This window comes from Vicia villosa, linkage group LG5 (genome assembly GCF_029867415.1).
Source record: "Vicia villosa cultivar HV-30 ecotype Madison, WI linkage group LG5, Vvil1.0, whole genome shotgun sequence".
Lineage (NCBI taxonomy): Eukaryota > Viridiplantae > Streptophyta > Magnoliopsida > Fabales > Fabaceae > Vicia > Vicia villosa.
In genome coordinates, this window is record NC_081184.1 from 79,961,635 (window position 1) to 79,983,459 (window position 21,825).

The 21,825-nt window shown below is 35.9% G+C and overlaps 1 non-coding gene across 1 annotated transcript; it reads right to left on the reverse strand.

The window, feature by feature from the left end:
* Positions 1 to 324: 324 nt before the first annotated feature.
* LOC131608375 (small nucleolar RNA R71) lies at positions 325 to 431 on the reverse strand. Its single transcript, XR_009285640.1, has one exon. It is a non-coding gene; the product is annotated as a small nucleolar RNA R71 (small nucleolar RNA).
* Between the last annotated feature and the right edge of the window lie 21,394 nt (positions 432 to 21,825).

A 21,825-nucleotide genomic window follows, 5' to 3' on the forward strand; every position in this document is an offset into this window, starting at 1 on the left:
CCGCACTCAAGTATCGCACCACCTGCGATTGAGGCGAACAATTTCGAACTGAAACCTTCGTTGGTACAAGCTGTTCAACATAATCAATTCTCTAGAAGCCCTGCAGACGACCCCAACCTCCATTTATCTGTGTTTGTGCAATATGCTGACACTGTCAAAGCTAACAACGTTAGTTCTGAAGCTATTCGATTACGTCTCTTTCCATTCTCTTTGAGAGATAGAGCTATCGCGTGGCTTCAATCCCTACCTTCTAATTCCATAACTACATGGGACGAATTGAAGAGAGTATTCTTAGCGAGATACTTTCCGCCTAGCAAAACCGCTATGCTAAGAGGTCAAATCAACGGATTTACCCAGAAAGATAACGACTCACTCTTCGAAGCTTGGGAACGATACAAGGACATGCTTAGACTATGCCCTCATCATGGACTTGAACCATGGCTGATCATCCATACTTTCTATGGTGGTCTCCTTTATAACACTAAAATGACTATAGATGCCGCTGCTGGCGGAGCACTAATGGACAAACCCCATGATGAAGCATACAACCTTATAGAGAACATGGCACAAAACCATTACCAATGGGGTGGAGAACGAGCCGCTCTAGAGAAAACCCAAACCAAAGGAGGAATGTACGAAGTAAGTGGTATAGACCGCGTTAACGCTAAAGTAGACGCTTTAACTCAAAAGATCGAAAACTTAACAATCACTCCTTCAGCCACCGCTGCTGCCGTAGCACCTAACTGCGAGATTTGTGGATTAACTGGACACGCAGTTGCCGAATGTCAACTCTTGACTGGAATCCCATCTGATCAAGTAAATTATGCTCAAGGAAACCCTTATTCTAACACGTACAACTCTGGATGGAAAAACCATCAGAACTTTTCGTATAAGAACAACAACGCGTTGTACGCGTCTGGACAAGCACCTGCTGTCCCTCCTGGCTATCAAAAAGCGCCTGTAGCTGCTCAAAATGCCCCTAGGAAGTCGAATCTAGAAATCATGATGGAAAACTTTATAGATTCCCAACAACAAACCAATAAGGACTTCCTAAATCAAAACATCCACAATAGCGAGCAACTAAAACAATTATCGAACAAAGTAGATGCCTTAGCTACGCATAACAAAATGTTAGAAACTCAAATTTCACAAGTAGCCCAACAACAAGCACCTACTGCTGCCCCTGCTGGCACGTTTCTTGCTCAACCACAACCTAATCCTAAAGGACATGCGAACGCGATAACACTACGAAGTGGAACAAACTACGATGGACCTATCGATTCTAGAACTCAAAACGCACCCATGTCACAACAAGAGCCAAAGGAAACCAAAAAGACATCAACTGATGATCAAACTGCTAAGACCAATGAGAACAACAACGAAGTGGAACCCGAAAAAGAGAAACCTTATGTTCCACCACCACCTTATAAGCCACCAATTCCTTACCCTCAGAGATTAGCTAAATCAAAAACCGAAGCGCAATTTAAAAAATTTGTAGAACTTCTGAAACAATTAAACATAACCATACCGTTCACAGAAGCCATAACCGAAATGCCTTCGTACGCTAAATTCTTGAAAGAAATTTTATCGAACAAAAAGAAACTCGAGGATAACGAAACTGTAACACTTACCGCTGAATGTAGCGCTATCATCAAAAATAACATGCCTCCCAAACTGAAAGATCCTGGTAGTTTTTCTATACCCTGCGTAATAGGAAATACTATTATAGAAAAATCCTTGTGCGACTTAGGAGCCAGTGTTAGCTTGATGCCTTCTTTCAACTTGTAAGAAGCTAAATCTGGGTGAGCTTAAGGCAACGAGAATGTCTCTTCAACTAGCTGACCGTTCAGTTAAATACCCTGTAGGAATGTTAGAAAATATCCCTGTTCGTGTAGGCCAATTCTACATCCCAACTGACTTCATCATAATGGATATCCAAGAAGATTCTAACATCCCGATCATATTAGGAAGACCATTCTTAGCAACCGCTGGTGCAATTATAGACGTCAAGCGAGGAAAGCTTACTTTCGAAGTAGGAGAAGAGAAAATAGAATTTATTCTTTCCCAATTCCTAAAAGCACCTTCTATAATTGACACATGCTGCTCTGCCGACATAATCGACGAGTGTGTAAATAAAATAAAATCCGAACCACATAAGGAAACCGAGATCCTAAGAATTCCTATACCGCCAATTTTTGAAGATGACAACTGGCGTGGGGAATATCAAGATAACCACCTGAGTGAATGTTTAGCATTGACTCTTGATCCTATACCTGGGCCTAAGAAACCTGCTATAGAACTTAAAACACTACCTACCGACCTTAGGTACGAATTTCTAGACGAAGAACTTAACCGACCAGTTATAGTTAACGCCAATTTAGGACAAACCGAGACTGAAAAATTACTTACTGTCCTAAGAAAATACCCAACCGCTTTAGAATATAACATATCGGGTCTGAAAGGAATAAGTCCTTCCCTCTGTATGCACCGCATTATGCTCGAAGAAGATTGTAAAACCTCTAGGGAACATCAAAGGCGAATAAATCCCATTATGAGCGATGTGGTTAAAAAGGAAATCCAAAAACTGCTAGAAGCCGGAATAATATATCCAATATCCGATAGTAAATGGGTTAGTCCTGCTCATGTCGTACCAAATAAAGGAGGAGTCACTGTAATCACTAACGCAAAAGGCAAATCTGTAGCACAACGTACCCAAACTGGATGGAGAATGTGCATTGACTATAGGAAGCTAAACAAAGCCACCCGAAAAGACCATTTCCCTTTACCATTCATAGATCAAATGCTCGAACGCCTAGCTAAACACTCACATTTCTATTATCTGGATGGATACTCCGGATTTTTCCAAATTCCTATCCACCCTGACGACCAAGAAAAGACCACGTTTACCTGTCCTTATGGTACATTCTCTTATGGACGACTTCTCTGTCTGTGGAGGAAGTTTTGAAACATGTTTAGAGAACCTTGAATTGGTACTTAAACGATGTGTAAGCGTTAACCTAGTCCTTAATTGGGAAAAATGCCATTTCATGGTTCGACAAGGAATCGTACTTGGAGACATCGTATCCGATAGAGGGATCAAAGTGGATAAAGCTAAAATCGAAATTATCGAAAACCTTCAACCTCCCAAAACAGTTAGAGAAATAAGAAGTTTTCTAGGACACGCTGGTTTTTACCGACGTTTCATTAAAGATTTCTCTAAAATAACCAAACCCTTAACCGAATTACTGATGAAAGACGCCGAATTCATTTTTAACGATAAATGCACTAAAGCATTTCATACGCTTAAACAAGCATTAGTCTCTGTGCCGATTATGCAACCTCCCGACTGGAATGAGCCTTTCGAAATAATGTGCGACGCAAGCGATTATGCTGTAGGAGCCGTTCTAGGGCAAAGAAAAGATAAGAAACTACATGTCATATACTATGTGAGTAGAACCCTAGACAAAACTCAAATGAATTACGCCACGACAGAAAAAGAATTATTAGCCGTAGTATTCGTGTTAGATAAGTTCCGTTCTTACCTGGTAGGAGCCAAAATAATCATATACACTAACCACGCCGCTATTAGGTACCTCTTAACCAAGAAGGACGCCAAACCGAGACTGTTAAGATGGATCCTGTTATTACAAGAGTTTGACCTGGAAATTAAAGATAAAAAGGGAACTGAGAATGTCGTAGCAGATCACCTCTCTCGACTGGAAAATTTGAAACCCGAACAAGTACCAATCGACGATGATTTCCCTTATGAAAGACTCATCGCTCAGTTAGAAGCTAACGAATTAGAACCATACCATCCAATCACTGAAACCAATAACTTCGCAGAAGTAGCTTTAGCCCGCTCTAACACACCTTGGTATGCAGACTTCGTAAACTACCTAGCTGCTGGTGTACTTCCTCCTGATCTAAGTTACCAACAGAAGAAGAAATTTTTCCATGACCTAAAACATTACTATTGGGACGACCCGCTCCTTTTCAAAAGAGGCCCCGATGGAATCTTTAGACGTTGTGTACCCGAGGAAGAAATAGGAAGCATAATAACACACTGTCATTCTGCACCGTGTGGAGGACACCATAGCACATCTAGAACTTGCGCCAAAATCCTTCAATCTGGACTGTTCTGGCCCAACATGTGGAAAGACGTTTATTTAGCTGTATTAAACTGTGATAGATGCCAACGAACCAGAAATGTTTCGAGACGTGACGAAATGCCTCAAAAGGGCATCCTAGAAGTAGAAATATTTGAGGTATGGGGAATAGACTTTATGGGTCTGTTTCCATCATCATTCGGAAATCAATATATTCTCGTAGTTGTCGATTACGTTTCAAAATGGATAGAAGCTATCGCTTCTCCTACAAACGATACACGAGTAGTTATCAAACTCTTCAAAAACGTCATCTTTCCTAGGTTCGGTGTGCCAAGACTGGTAATTAGCGATGGGGGGTCCCATTTCATTTCAAGAATCCTTGAAAAACTCCTTCGAAAATATGGAGTAAATCATCGAATAGCTACACCATACCATCCACAAAAAAGCAGACAAGTAGAAGTATCTAACCGCGAAATAAAAAAAATATTGGAGAAAACTGTTGCTATATCTAGAAAGGATTGGTCATCCAAGTTAAATGAAGCTTTATGGGCTTATAGAACAGCTTTCAAAACTCCAATTGGAACTACCCCATTCAAACTCGTTTATGGAAAATCATGCCACCTTCTGGTAGAGTTAGAACATAAAGCCTATTGGGCCATTAAAAATTTAAACTTAAACTACACTACCGCTGGTGAGAAACGACTTCTAGACATAAACGAATTAGACGAACTTAGACAAGACGCTTACGAAAACGCCAAAATCTATAAAGAGAGAACGAAAAAATGGCATGACAAGCGTATATCTAGGAAAAATGTTAGCATAGGCGATAAAGTACTTCTATTTAATTCTAGATTAAAATTATTTCCTGGAAAGTTACGATCTAGATGGTTTGGCCCTTTCGAAATCACTAACATATTTCCAAGCAGAGCGATTGAAATCAAAGGAGAAACCGTCAAACCTTTTGTCGTAAATGGGCAACGTCTTAAGTATTACCATCATCTCGAACACGATGAAAACATTCAAATTTTTAAACTTGACGAGCTGCCCGCTCATTCGAAAAAATAATTTTCTATTTTAAAATCGTCGAGCTTACGACATAAAACAAAGCGCTTGGTGGGAGACAACCCACAATTATTTTTATTTTTATTTTTAATTTTGTTTTTATTTAAATATTCTATTCTATTTTTGAATTATTTTAATTTTTCTACATTTTTATATTTTTCCTACATTTTATAATAATTACTATAATTATAACCGCTATCTTTAAATCGCGGAAATCTTTCCTTTTTATAATTATATTTATTATTATAACTTGTTACACTTTTTATTTTATTTTTCTCTTTATTTTTCCTTTTTAAAACAACACTAGCCTAGTTCTAACTTAATCTTAATATTTTCAACTTATAGGTTTTCTTAACTACTAACTCATCAAGATGCAAGAAGTTGACAATATGGAAGTTGTGTTCCGTGGTAGAGGGCAAGAAGCGAGATATGCTAAGCTGGCTGAGAGGCAAATGGATTTGACTCGCTATCCTCACCAGCCGACTATGGAAAGACTTGGAATCGAAGAAAGCATCATGCACTTGCTGAACCAAATCGGTTGGACCGGTTCTCACCTGTTCCGCAAGTTTAGTACTTACCGAAAGCTCACTCTGGAATCCTTGAGCTCTTTGACTTATCTTCCTAACTTTGGACAAGGGCTAAGGAAAGGAGTTATCCTCTTTCGACTCTTTGGTTTAGAATATCAGTTTTGCATCCGAGATTTTGTTGAAATGTTAGAACTACCTCATGGATCAGATGCATACACCACAGTAGCTGAAGACAGTCTTGCATACTGGGAGTTGGAGAGATTTTGGGGCAAGATCACTGGAAACGATAACCCTGAAGAGAACGAGTTTCAATCCGAGAACATCCATAACCCTGCTTTCAGATACTTGCATAAGATCATCGCTCACTACATTTTCGGTAAACCCAGTAATATTATTGAAATTTCTAGAGAAGAGTTATTCATCATGTTCTGCACCTCTCAGAATCGTCCGGTCAACGCCATCGCATTCATGCTAACAAACTTCGAGCGCATCACGCAAGACGAAGTTTCACCTATTCTGATCGGCGGATTTGTCACTATGATTGCAAATGCCATAAGTTTGAGAACACCTCTACTTAGATTGACACCTTTTGGTTCCCACAATTCTATGGACTTTCGCTTCTACTTTAATCGAGGTATCATTGGTAACCTTGGACCTGATCAGTTTGATTTACTCATTGATAATAAAGTACTGGATCAGTTCACCTTACCAAGTCCAAGGACGAGTGTACACAACCCTGCTAACTGGCTTTACTATGGTCAGATTCCTGAGAGAGAACCCTCACCTGAAACCCCACGAGCTTATGAACATTTTTATGAAGAAATGCACGCATCGGAATCTGAGCCTGACACTCCTCCTGGATACTATGAACATGGAAATATACCCCTAGATCACCTTGAACCTGAATACGAACCTATGCCTGAGGATGATCATGTGCCTGAATATGAGCCTCTTCCTGAAGATGAACCCATTCCTGAGTATGAGCCTGAGACTCCTACTGAAGATTCTGCTGAAGATTGTACTGAAGATATGACTGATGTCGAGCTTGAACCACAATGATCCGCTGTCGCGCGCGGATCAAAACGAGTTATTTTTAAAACGTGGTACAACGACAATGGCTCGAGTCGTATCGCAAGGATTCTTGATTTTATTAACTAAATGCAAAATCGAAATAAGGGGGGTTGGTTTGGTGATCGAAAAAGTGATTATCAAAGCAATTATTGAAATAAGCTGTTTTGTGAAATAAGTGATTATGGGATAAGTCAATCTACCGATCCAGTTCCTACCAATCATCGATTATTATAAGATCACTATCCTAAGCGGATTCCAATCCCGTTCGATTACAATATAATTGACAAGCGCAACAATATTATATGAATTATATTACCCGTTTGCCGAATTAAGCATTCGGTTAAACATACAGCGGATTAACGATTAAGCATACGGTAAAACGCGAATAAATTGGGAACATAGATCAATCGAACCAAACAATCTACTCTATGAATAATTAGATTAAGCAAATGATAAACATACAGTCGAATTGAAGGAATAGGAACTAAGCAAAATTATATTAATCTCATAGTAAATTGGAACCTGAATACGGCAGATTAACCAAAAGTGATTAGTTCGCCATGGATGGTCGTACAAGCTTCAAGAATCAAATCGTGAATAGTGACCGTGAATAGTGTTTCGGCTGCTGCCCTAGGAGAAACTAAGACAACCCGTTTTACAATCCAACTGGGTCAGACATACGACCCAGGCCCTAAAACCAAATTGACCCGAAACTAAATTAAAAACTAGTGCTGCAACTTCAACGAGATTTCTGGCCCTGCTACAGTCCGATTCTGACTTCGACTCCAACATAAGAAATGTAGCCCTTTCTCTTAGCTTTCCGTCGATTATTAGAACGCCTCAATCGGACTCCCGGAACTCCAGTTATGATCGTTTCCGTGCAGACTGCTAATGCTGAAAAATTAATACGAAAAACAATTAAGTGCAAAAATAAAATAAAATATTAAAACATAAAAATAAATAAAACAAACCGAAGAAATGCTTGAGTACAAACATGGAAGAACGTGCATTAAAATGCACTGATCACACAACAACCTGCTGCATCCACCGAATCAGTGAACCAAAGAAATCCTAATCAGAAAACACATGAACTAGCCATCAATGCACTGCAACACGAAGTACAACATGTGCACAACGAGTTACACACTCTACAAATGCACTTCTTCGATTTCATCGACACCGTCAATGCTCAATTCGACGAAGTTTTCAAACACATTTATTCTAATGTGCACAACAATAGACGTGGCTAGTTGTTAACGCTTAGATTTTTAGATTTTATTTCTAGTTTTAGCAATTTCAAATTTCTAGTTTAGAATTTCATTTTCTCCACTTTTACATTCTGTTTTTATCAACACTCAGTACCAGTTTTAATTCCAAATGCATTATTTTATTCATTACTACTACTGTGTTATACTGCATTACTATTAACTGCTATATATTCCTGATTACTATTATTTTTGTTGTTTATAGTATTAAACAATGACACTGTTCTGAACTATTATTCACTACTTAATGGTATCTGTCAGAACTTGTCCAAACCAGTGCATGCGTGAAATCTACCTCCGTAGGCTAGGAGACGCACGTCTCCAACTCTGTGGGACCAGAACTCTGCATGCAAAAGGACAGGAGACGCCCGTCTCCATACCCTGTCCCCCAGCAGACTGGCTGCCTGAGACGCGCGTCTCCCAAGGGCAGCAGGTTGCATTTCGTTTGACCACGCAGAAGCATCTTCTCTCCCTCTTTGAATTTTGAATTTTGAATTTCAAAATTCATCATTAAATATTCCTCATTCTCCCCATTCCTTCTTCCATTTAAACACCATAAACCTCATTCATCCTCCATCATTCACCTCTTTAACTCTACATCATTTCCCATTTCTCCATTCCATTCAAACTTCAAACATCACCATAACTCCATTTTAATTCTACATTAACCACACCATTTTCAAACCTCACTATAAAACCACACCACCACCACTCATTTTCTTCACAACCTCCAAACCATTTTCTACTCTTCTACTCTCCATACTATTTTTCTTTCCAAACACATCATGCCTCCACGTTCAATCATCCGTAGTGTGCGTCCTGAGAGGCCACCTCCCGACCTTTCACATATTATCTTTCGAGAGGAAGACAACGTTGCTCAAAGAACCAAATACCTCGCATTCTATGAACGTTCAGTTGTTCCCACGAAATTCGTGAACATCGAATGTCTAGAAACTCTAGGTCTCATAGATGGTGTTACCTGTTTGCTCACAAAATCTAGCCTACATCATCTCTGTACCGAACCGGTACCAACTTATGAGCCGCTCATCTTAGAGTTCTTGAGCTCTTTCAAGTATGACACTCCTTCTGATCAACCACTTTTAACCGGTAACATCCAATTTCGGATGTTTAACCGTGAATTTACTTTGGATCAAGAAGCAGCGGCTACGTATTTGCATTTTAATAATGCACCTAATGCTCTCCGCACAATCTTTCAAGAACTCAATGGTCGATCTTGGGAAGAACTTGCTTTCGAATTTTGGTTTAATCTTACTGGCAAAACCCCTACCGGTTGGAGGACTCTACATGCTTCTCATATTCAAAACCCCGCTATACGTTATTTTCAACGTGTTTTGGGGCACACTATTTTTGCAAGATCCAACAACTACAAGGTAAACCAAAATGAATTATTTTTCTTATACTGTGCGCTAAATAATATCCGTTTCAATGCCGCACATTTTATGCTCGAACACATCCAAGGCTGCATCAACGCCCCCGCTACAAACCCCTTCCTGTTTGGCGGAATTATTACCTCCTTGGCCTGTGCCTTAGGTCTCGGTGATGACCTCATCTCCCTCTCTCATCTTATGATGCCTGCTCAATCTCTCGATCTCACTTACTGCCGTGACTCTCACTTGGTTTCACCCCCTCATGATGGCCACTACACTTTGGTCGTCAACAATGTTCTGATTCCTTATGTCATCCTACCATGCCCAAAGCGAATTAACATCCGTTATGTTCAGCGTTGGAGGCTTATTAATGATAATCCTCAAGATAACCAACCTGAACATCATAATGAGCCTATGGATGCAATGGAAGAAGAATTCAACCAAGCACAAGATGATGTCAACCAACCTCCTCAAAACAACCCTCCGCCTATTACTCTTGATGCCATGTATGCTACAATTCAACGCCAAGACCAACTCTTTCAAGCTATGCAGACAAATCAAAACGAAACACTAAGGCTTATTCGAGAGATGCAACAAGAGCACCGTGACTACGCTATTAGGAACGAAGGTCAATACACCGAAATTGCTACACAATTGCATGATCTTAACATTCGTGTAAATGGCTCTCCTACTGATAGACGTCGCCGTGTTTGTACAAGAGGCGCAAGCAGTTCCCGCAACCGCAACACTGAGGAGTAGTTCACATGCATTGAGGACACTGCATCATTTAAGTCTGGGGGAGTCGTATTACTCGCTTTATTATTATTTCCTTTCAGTTTATTTCCTTTCCTTGTAATGTTTCTATTCTAATTCAATAAAGCATATTTATGGAATTTCAAGTCTTATATGTATAATTCCGTGGCTATTACAATTTCTTCCATTTTCTTGAGCCATAACAAAATTTTTACTCCAAAACGATAAATGCATAACCCCACACGTTCAAGAAATACGAAGCTACTCAAATACTCAACGCATAGAAATCAATAAAGATTCAAGACAATACCCTTATTGTCCCGTCACTCTAAAACCCCCAAGTATGCGTAACCGATTTGAATACCCTTTATACCGAAACCATCGAATTTAATTTTTGAAGTAACCCTTAGTAGTTTATTCTAGCAGTCGGCACCGTCTTAAATACCAACTACGCAGAGAGTCGATGAATATAAGTGTATGATCCTTATAATAATAATTATGTTCTTAACCGCCAATAGAAATGTGCCTACTAAGTAAGGTGATCCTCACAAGATCATTTAACCTAACGGTCACAAATCTCAAATACAAAGGATTTAAAACTCATTGTTGATTGGTTTAGAAGTTATCTGGTACTAAACTTGGTAGGAAGGACTGTTGTCCGATTCCCCACAATCTACAAATGAGCGCTAAGGAGTATACCACATAAATGTGCCAGAACTCCATAAGAAGGATCATAGTCACTAACCGACTACTCTGCTATGTGCGTGTCAAGATAATGGGCTTAATGTGATTGCGCGCGAATGAAAAGGGTAAAACATGATGGCGAGTCAAGGTCAATCTATAATGGCATGATTCGGATTGGTATGCACGCTGGGAGTTGTCTAGTGTCGCTACTATAAGTTTATTGCTAGGATCTGCAACATTATTTTCAAACAAGAACACTACGTAGCTGAGTGTGACCGAACAACGTGGTGGAAGTGTATTTCATTTTGCTGTCCTCCTATCTTTATCTTATTATTTTGCTTGAGGACAAGCAAAGGTTCAAGTCTGGGGGAATTTGATAACACGATTTTATATCGTATATTTAGCTTGAAATCTGTAGATATTCATAGCATTTTCCGTTTATTATATTGTTTTATTATGATATTATGCGAGTATTTGCTTTGTTTCAGGTTTTACACTCTTATTGAGACTATTTGTGAAAAGGAGAAGAAATGGAGCTAAAACGACCACTATTTGTGCCTAGAAGATGAAAAAGGGGTGTTGAAGTGAAAAAGAGGTGCAAAAGGAGACCCAAAGGCCCAAAGAGACAGACTAGCCCACAAAGGAGCTGGAAAGACCTAAAGAGCACGTGGAGACGCCCGTCTCCAACGTCTCTCTCTGCCACGTCACGATGAGGAGACGCCCGTCTCCAGCTCTCCCTATATTTTCTCCACTTGAGACGCACGTCTCAAGTCATGTGGTGAGTCTCCCTAAAGAAGTGGAGACGTGCGTCTCCAAGTTCTCAGCCCAGAATTCCTGCATTCACGGATTCCAACTGCAAAGCCTCGCCTATAAATAGAGGCAAATACTTCACTTCAACGGGTCCGATTTCCTGCTAACGAAGTGCTGCCGAAATTGTTCCGCGCTTGCTATTTTCTTCCTGCTTTCAATTAAACAGTCATATTTTCTCATAACAATTTCTACACCGGAAATTGTTGTGAACCTTTTATAAATCTAGCCTTACGTTAAATTTATCGTTTTTATTTCCTTGTTTTGAATTTCTGTCCGTTTAATTCCGAAGAACGATCCAGCCAACCTGTGGTGGAAGTTCGATACTTCAAGATTCAATTGCAATTTATTTTATTCAGGTTTATTCATTTACCGCTTTATTTTATTATCGTTATTGCATGATATATTATATGCCATTTAACATGCCTTTCATTATAAACCAAATTAATTTATGCATGCTTAACCGTATTAATATGTCTGGCTAATTAACTAAGATATCGGTATGTAAAGTAAGTTAACTGTGGGATCCGAAATAAATTGGCTTAATTATGTTTTATTAAATATCACTTGTTTTTGGTTTGTATGTCTAATTTAATTAGTAAGTCTTAAAACCAATAGAGCGAAAGTTTGAGGGTTTAAGACGGTCAAAGGTTAAAATCAATAGAGCGAAAGTTTGAGATCTTTAACTAGATAGTAGACATAGGACATTAGTTTTAAGGATGGCGAAAGCGTATTAAAACTAATTAGAACTTATTTATTTTCAAAAAAATGTTTTTACACCCGAGCGGGATGGCAAAAGCGTATGTTAGGGATATTAGCATGTTCCGAGTCAACAGAGCGAAAGTTTGAGATTAGGAGATTTAAATAGATAACAACTTCATAAAACGAGCATTTTATTAGTTACGTTGTTTCCAAAAAGCCTTTCTAAAATCTAATGGGATGGCGAAAGCGTACATTACGAGTTAGGATAGTAGTCTAAATCAACAGAGCGAAAGTTTGAGAGGAGGACTTTTAATCAATTGAATTAATAAAGATTTTTAATCGGATTATGCATTAGCCAATGGACCCTCGGATCGCCTAAAGTTAAACGAAATACATACTGATATCCGTCTATTATTATATTTCTTAATATTCACAATCACTCTCCCTTAGGAACAACCAAAATATTAGTAGCCTTAGCTTTACATAGTAACCTTAGATAACGGTAGATCGATTCATAGTCCCTGTGGATTCGATATCTTTTAAAACTACACGACACGACTGTGCACTTGCAGTCATCAGATTAATAGACACGTAAAGTCGCGATCACGATACAAAATTCTTCTTCTTGGTAAACCGCGAGATCAAGTTGTTTACCATAAAGAAACATCCACCACAAGTACTCTTTCTATCATCAACACTTCCAGCCCAATCAGCATCACAATAACCCGATAACGCAGAGTTTGAGTTATGTAAATACAATATCCCATAGTCACATGTACCATTCACATACTTCATAATTCTTTTTACTTGATTGAGATGACTTAATTTAGGTTCTGCTTGATACCTATCACATACTCCTACATAAAAATTAATATCTAGTCTGCTTGCAATAAGGTAGAGAGGGCTACCAATCATGCTTCAGGTGTGTAGGAGCAAGAGTTCTTTTGTGACTGGAACTCTCCAACCCAAACTTCTTCACAATATTCTTTGCATATTTTCCTTGGCAAAGAAAAATATAGTCTTCCATCTACTTGATTTGTAACCCTAGAAAGTAGATTAATTCACCAACCAAGCTCATCTCAAACTCAGATTGCATTTGCTTGATAAAACGTTGGACTATCTCATCTGACATCCCAACAAAGACAATGTCATCCACATAGATTTGAGCTACCATAAGTTTTACATCCTTCTCTTTGAAAAAGAGAGTCTTATCTATTCCACCCTTTTTGTATCCATGATAAACTAGAAACTCAGTCAATCTTTCATACCAAGCTCTGGGAGCTTCTTTCAAACAATACAAGGCTTTCTTTAGTTTGAACACATGGTCTGGAAAGGCGGGATCACCGAAACCCTTTAGCCGTTCAACATACACCTCTTCATTCAGATAGCCATTTAGGAAGGCACTCTTTACGTCCATTTGGAACAACTTGAACTTTAAAATACATGCAACTTCGAGTAGTAACCTATAGATTCCAGGAAAGCTACAGGAGAAAATGTCTCATTAAAGTCCACTCCCTCAATTTGAGTGTATCCTTGAGCAGCAAGTTTGGCTTTGTTTCTGGTAACAACACCTTGTTCATCCAACGTGTTCCAACAACATTAATTCCTTCAGGTCTTGGAACTAAGTCCCAACCTTATTCTTACTGAAGTGTTCAAGTTCCTCTTGCATATCATTAATCCAAAACTCATCAGTCAAGGTTTCCTTGACATTATTTGGTTCAACTTTTGAAACAAAGTAGGAGTTTGACACAACTTCTCTTTACTTGGTGGTTACCCCTTTATTTAGATCTCCTATGATAATCTCCTTAGGATGATCTTTCTGAATCCTGATAGAAGATCCTTTAGCCATTGTCTCTGTGTCTGCGGATTCAGCATTTGCATTTGAGTCACCACCATTATCGACCAGGGGAGGGGTTGTTTCAACATTCTCTGTAGGAGGATATGTTTCAGCATTATCCATAGGAAGGAATGTTCCAACATCATCTACGACATCAGCTTGTTTTGGTGACTCATCAATCACCACATTTATGATCTCCGTCACCACCTTTGTTCTTGTGTTGAACACTCTATATGCTCTACTGTTGGTAGAGTATCCCAGAAATATTCCCTCATCACTTTTAGGGTCCATTTTTCTTCGGTAATCTCGATGATCTGTTGTCACGCACAGATCAAAATCGAGTGTTTTATAAAAATGGTAGTTTAGCGGTAACGACAACTCGAATATCGTTCTCTCAATGATTCTTGATTATTACTAACTAACAGTAAATCGATTTCGGGTTTGGTTTTAGGATCGATTTTATAAATAGGACAATTAAGTGATTATGAAATAAGTGATTATAAAATAAGTCAATCTACCGATTCGATTCCTACCAATCATCGATTATTATATATTCACTACCATAAGCGGATTTCATTCCCGTTCGATTAAAATATCAATCGACAAGCACAACAATATTATAAGAATTATATTTCTCGTTTGCCGAATTAAGCATTCGGTTAAGCATAAGCGGATTAACGATTAAGCGTACGATAAAACGCTTATAAATTGAGAAACTTAAATCAATCGAACAAAACAATCTACTCTATGAATAATTTGATTAAGCAAATGATAAACACAAAGTGGAATTTAAGGAATAGGAATTATATTGCAAAATTATATTAATCTCATAGTATTGGAACCTGAATACGGAAGATTAACCAACGACGATTAGTTCTCTATCAATTCGTACTAGCTTGCCAAATTATTTAGTGAATAGTAAACGTGAATGAATGTTACACGGCCAAACCTAGGTGATAGTGAAAACCAAATCGGGTCATAACCCAATTGGGTCAAATACATAACCCAGGCCCATAACAAATGACCAAAAACAAAAATATAACTAATGATGCAACTTAAACGGAATTATGGGAATTTGGCCACTTATCCAAAACAATCTTCAACCGATTAGCTAACAATTTGGCCACAAACTTATACACAACGTGTTTTAATACCTTATGCTACAACAAATGTTATATTTTGAATTGATATATAAAATATTATTTTAAATTAATATGTTGATTTTGTTATATATTTATGGAGAAAATTTAACTATAATTTTGTATGTGTAGTTTGTACTATTTCTCGATTAAAATATGTCAAGTGTATTTAAATATCATTTAGAAAGTAAAAATAGGAGGAAATTATACATTTGTCATTTTTTTTTATGGAAAATAGTGTAAACTACACCTAAAGAATAGTATTTAAGTTTTCTCCTATATTTCTTAACAAGTCTTTTAACCAAAAAAAAATGCGGAACGGAAATTTCTTTTAACATATATTACTTGGTGGGAGATAGAGTCAAAATATCTTATGATTTTATTTATAAATGGTTACATATTAATACTTTTACCAATGTTTTAAAAATCGGACCAGAGATCGATTAAACAAAGCTTCTGATTTAAGGTTTAATTGGTTCAACTGATTAAACTTATGGTTGAATCTTTTATTAAATAAACTAATAATATAAAACTAATTTTTGATAAATATGTCACACATGATCATATGTTCACAACTTTGTCAAATTTTTGTTAAATAGACTAAAAAACAAACAAATTCAAAAAATCATCGATCGAACTCCCGGAGGTCCAACATCACCTTCAATCGCAATTCACAAGTATTCCACTAAAAATAGTCCTTCTCAACATACTCTTTGAATATCGTATGATTTTCTTATAGATGGTTATATATTAATACATTTATTCTATTACTATTGATTAAATTACATTATTAGAAATGATTAGGTAGTGGAAAGATCACCAAAATTTATTATTATTTTTTACTATTATTAATTTGTAGTTCAACTAAAGGAGTAGAATACCACTAATTAAGGCAAGATTAATAGTAGAAGATGAGAAGTTGGGCCAAATATTATTTAAAAAACTGTATCATAAATAAGTCACTTATTTTAAATTTTTTAAAATTATACGGAAAATTATACGAATCATATTTCATAAGTCTTCCACTAGAAAATCCATTCTTAACTAGTTATTTCCTTCACTGAAAATACACCAACTTGAATGTTTTATTTCAGATTGTCCATATCGTGTAAGATGGTTAAAGAAACAAAAAAGATATTGAAAAATTTCAGCAATCGGACTCTAGAGGATCACCTTCACTTTAAAAGATCATAATTTAGAAATCGTCAACTTGAAAAAGTCATTCCAAATGACTCTTTCCTACTTAAGAAAATACAGACTTACATTTCCAATATCAAACTGTCCATTTTTTGTTAAATAGACTAAAAAACAAAAAAAAAATCAAAACATTTATCGATCGAACTCCCGGAGGTCCACCATTACCTTCTCTAATAATATTTTTTTTAAAGTCTTTTAAAATCACTATTTAATAATACCAGTAAAGGTAAGTTTATAAAACAACATATCTAAAAATTGAAATATATTTTTGGATCAATAGAGTAAATAGTAAAGTCAAATTACAAACCTTTTCAATAATAAAAAGGAAATACCAAAATACCAATATAAAATATATTTTTCATACTATTTTTGTTATAAGTTTTCCAAGAAATTTTGGTTAAATGCGGTTACATCAATAATAAAAACGGGGAACTACATACGTGTCACTTTAATTTTATATTTAAAATCTGAATCTTATAAATAACAATACTTTCATAAAAACATTTCATATATTTGAGGATAGTTATCATAGCCATAGTTATAAATTGGATATGGTAAAACATTAAACAGTTAATAATTGAAAATAAAAAAGAAGTATTATCAAATCAAATTTATCTAATTTTATTGATTGTAAAACAAAGTCAAAAACGCAAAACATTGTATTATAAATAATAAAATATCTTAAGCAAAACCCTTATTCAAGAAAGAAGGTTTTAGTTTCTTCATTAAAAAAAAGGTCTTACTTGAATAAAGAAAATAGAAAGGAGGTTAGGAGAAATATCATGACAGATGGTTTATCTAGCAAGGCTGAAAATGATAAAAGATGCGTGCGTGATTTTGTTTGGCGGGAACATCCCAGCAAAACTTTATAAATTTGATGACACCATGAACGATAGTTTTAACACAAAGGATATAAATCGGTGTTAAAACTATTGTTCATATGGTGTCATTAACTTCATTAAAGTGATATGATTGTAAGACCCATTTGACTAGAATGAATTTATTAGAGGTTTTTTTTCTACCTAAGCTCGACAAAAAGATGAGTGACTTAACCATTATATGTGGAGCCACTTATATACAGAAAATTGTAATTCATTTTTTTTAAAGGAATAAAATATACTATTTGCATATTATTGTAGATTATTTTTGTATTTTCACTCTCTCTTCTCTTTTTTTTTCTTATAATTCCCTTAACTTTTTAATTCAATATTTTCATACCTACCCTAACCCTAACGTAATGCTAGATTTTTAATCCTTAATTTTTTAATACTTCGATACTGTATGTTTTAACTTGGTATTTAAAATATTAATTTTAATTAATATGTTAGATTCTATGTTTATTTGGTTATTTCAATTACTTTAAATTAGTGATTCATTTAATCGAAATAGTTTTATTGAATATGTGTATAAATAATTCATTTATTTTCAATATTATTTTTTAAATTATATTATTAATGAAAAATTATTGAATAGAGAACACACTTATTTTAGATAGTGCATAGTAATGGTGGAAAAAATATCTTAATAAATCTATTAGCCAAATGAGTGAATGAAATGAAAAAAATTTATCTTAAAATGTCACATTCCTAAGAATAAGTTTACGATCAATAAAACAAAACTACATGTTCTCTAATAAAATATTTTTCCTATTTTATTTTTGTTTAAAATATCATTTATTTATTTATAATTTTTATTCAAAAAATTGTAATAATTATAATTTAAAATAATTTTTTTAATTTATAATTTTTATTCTAGTCTTAATTATTATTATTATTAACAAATAATAATTATTTTATTTTCATAACTTTTATTTATTTATTATAATAAAAAAATTAATTAATATTTTAATTAGTAATCATAATCGTAGTATCAAAATGCAAAATTATTCTTTTAAAGTGTTTTAAAACCTTATGCTACAACAATGTTATATTTTGAATTTATATATAAAAACATTTTCAATTAATATGTTGATTTTGTTATATATTTAAGGAGAAAGTTAAGTAAAATTTGTTAGGTGTGCTTTATACTTTTTCCCAATTAAAATATGATAAGTATATTTAAATATCATTGAGTAAATAAAAATAGAAAGAAATTGTAAATGTATAAGAGGAAATTATACACTTGTCATATTTTCAATTAAAATATAACAAGTATATTTAAATATCATTTAGAAAATAAAAATAGGAGGAAATCCCAAATGTATAGGAATAAATTATGCACTTGTTATATATTTTTTTGGAAAATAATATAAACTAACACCTAAAGAATTGTAACTAAATTTTCTCCTATATTTATTTAATAATTTCAAAATTTTCTTAAAAAGCCTTTCAACCAAAAAATTAGGAACGGAAAATTTCATTTTACATATAATAACTTCAAAAATAATTAATTATTAATGATATCTTTGTTCAACTATTGATGGGGTGAGAGATAGAGTAAAAAACTCTTTGAATATGTTATGATTTTTTATGAAATGGTTATATATTAATAGTATTAATATTGATTAAATTACATTTTTAGAAATTATCGGGTAGTGGAAAGATCACCAAAATTTATTATTATTATTATTATTATTTATTATTTATTATTATTATTATTATTATTATTATTACTATTATTATTATTATTATCTAGCTAAATTCTATACTTTTTAAAAGTAAGCAACATAGTCATCCACTTTTTTTGTATAAGCAGCATTTTTCAATTAATTGCATGACTATGGCTAATATGATATGAGAGTCAATTTTATGACTAACAAAGATATCCAAGTCTCTCATGGTACTGGCTGATCAAATTAGCACAATTCAGTTTTACAACATGCAGCATAGGCATCCCAGTTAGGAAGGTTATAGAAGACAAAATCGACTCATATCATTTGGGAAGGAGCATGGATGTGATTTTATATATATTGTTGGATCAAGGAAGATTAATCTTGAAGAAATCGAAATGCTTTAAATCTGAAGATGAAGAAGAAAAGTCAGTCGATTCATTTCAACTAGGAAGGACCGTACATGATCAAAGGAGTACTCAACAAGTTTGCGCCATCGCAACCTTTTTTACCTAAGTGGACTAGACCATCGCGGTCTCTTGCCGCGTTTGTCAAAATTGCGCCACCGCGGTCTTTTTGAAGTAAAGTCGACTACACCATCGCGGTCTCTTATCTCGTTTGTCAAATTGCGTCATCGCGACCTTTTTGACATAAAGTCAACTAGACCATCGTCGTCTCTTGTCACATTTGTCAAAATTGCGTCATCGCAGCCTTTTTGACGTAAAGTCGACTAGACCATCGCGGTTTCTTCTCACTTTTTTCAAAATTACGCCATCGCGGCCTTTTTTACGTAAAGTCGACTAGACCATCGCGGTTTCTTTTCACGTCTGGATCAATTGCGTCATCGCGGCCTTTTTATCATATCTAAGTCGATTATGCCATCGCGGCCTCTTTCCACAAAAGTCGGTTACACCTCTGGGCCTCTGTTCGCACTGAAGAAATTACAAATTTAGAAGGATGGCCAAGACGACAAAGCTAATTTATTTCTTTACCCAAATAGTCGGTATATGAATAACTTAGGTATCATGGGAGAACAAAATAGCTTTTGCTCAAAACTTCACCCTCAAAAGGGGCTCTACTGCGTCCCAGAGCGGGAACCTAGTCGGGTTCCTACAAAACACCTATAAATCGATATCCCGATGGGCCTCTCCGACTTCTCCAAACAAATACTCTTAACAAGTCGGAGAAGACGTGCTTATGACAAGCTTAAACATAAAGGCATCGAATTAAACATCCAAATGTGTGTACAAATCAGCTAGGTAATATACACTCATGGCTATCAATAAATAGCCATAAGTAGGACAAATATTTTAGCCTAGATCTATTTAGGAGCATCTAAGAATTTCCATGATCTGCTATGATCATAAAAATGCAAGGTCGGACGTTAAGTTAACGTAAAAGTGTTGACAAATAAAGTCGGGATCTCACTGGGGTTTTCTAACTTCTCCATATGTAGAACTTTACAGGTTCTAGGACGCCATCATGACAGGAACTCACTGGGGCTCCTCGCCCTATCTACAATAAGATACTCCCAAATTCAAGGGGTGCAACTAGTCGAGAACCAACTGGGTCTCTCCGACTCGGAGTCCTCGACCTCCGCATAGATAATTCTTCAACCTTATGGGTCTCAAGATCGTGGGACTTGTACATATCCCATAATTCTTTGGATCGGGAGCCCAAGTCGGATGTGCCGAGCAACGCTAAGAACTAATAGCAGCCAACCTGCTACTAAAGCGTCTAGAAGTCAGAAATTGGGATGACAACCCAGAGCTATCGTGGCCGGCACAGAAATAGAGGAATCAATGGTCATAAGACGTTACAATCCATTGATTTAGTCGGTTACATATGATTAATAAGGACGTTACAAGTATTTATGGACCGTTACAAGCGTTACAAAGCTAATTAATGGTCATTAGACCATGGACTTCACTATAAAAAGGTTTCCCGACCGAGGGATAAGCAAGACACATTCTATCTTGAGCTTGCACCATTTGCATTGTGTTGCTACCGCAAAAAAATAACAGAGTCACCATTAATATATTCATCTCTCGAAGAGAAAGGAATATCAAAAAATCTAACCAAAACAAGAAAACGGTCTTACGACCAAATAAAAGGGTACGGAGTCGGTTACGCGAGAGGAAGGTATTAGCACCCCTCACGTCTGTTGTACTCGACGTGATCCGCCTTTGTTTGTTTTCAAATCAAATGGTGTATCTGCTTAACTTCTTACTGGCTAAAGGGGGAATGCAATGCATGAATAAACTAAGGTGTTTTAATAACTATTATGCTCTCTAGAGTATCCTGAACTCTATGCCTATGTACCTCCATAGTGCAGTGGAGAAGTCAGTGCACCGTAGTTCTGCTCAATATTTTCTCTGTTTTTTATTGTGTGTTGTGTGCTTTTTAGTTGAACAGTTACATTCGCATCCTATAAGAAGCTCGACCTTTGGAGAATTATGCAGGGGAAATAGGAAGGAAATAACATGCTCTTAAGCGCCATAAGGCAAAGGAAAAGAAAGAGTGTGGTTTGTGTTTTTATTGGGAAAATACACTCAAGTGACTCCCTTAAACAAGCGAGACTTGAGCTTCTCTTCCCTTTTTATGAGTTTCATCCTTTATTAGGCATTTTATTAAGGATTATAGATTTAGTTTTTAAATACACATTGGGGAACATACAAAATAAGGGGATCTCTTTCCTAGTGTTATCATATAATGATCCCTGCCTTGTCCAATTGCTTA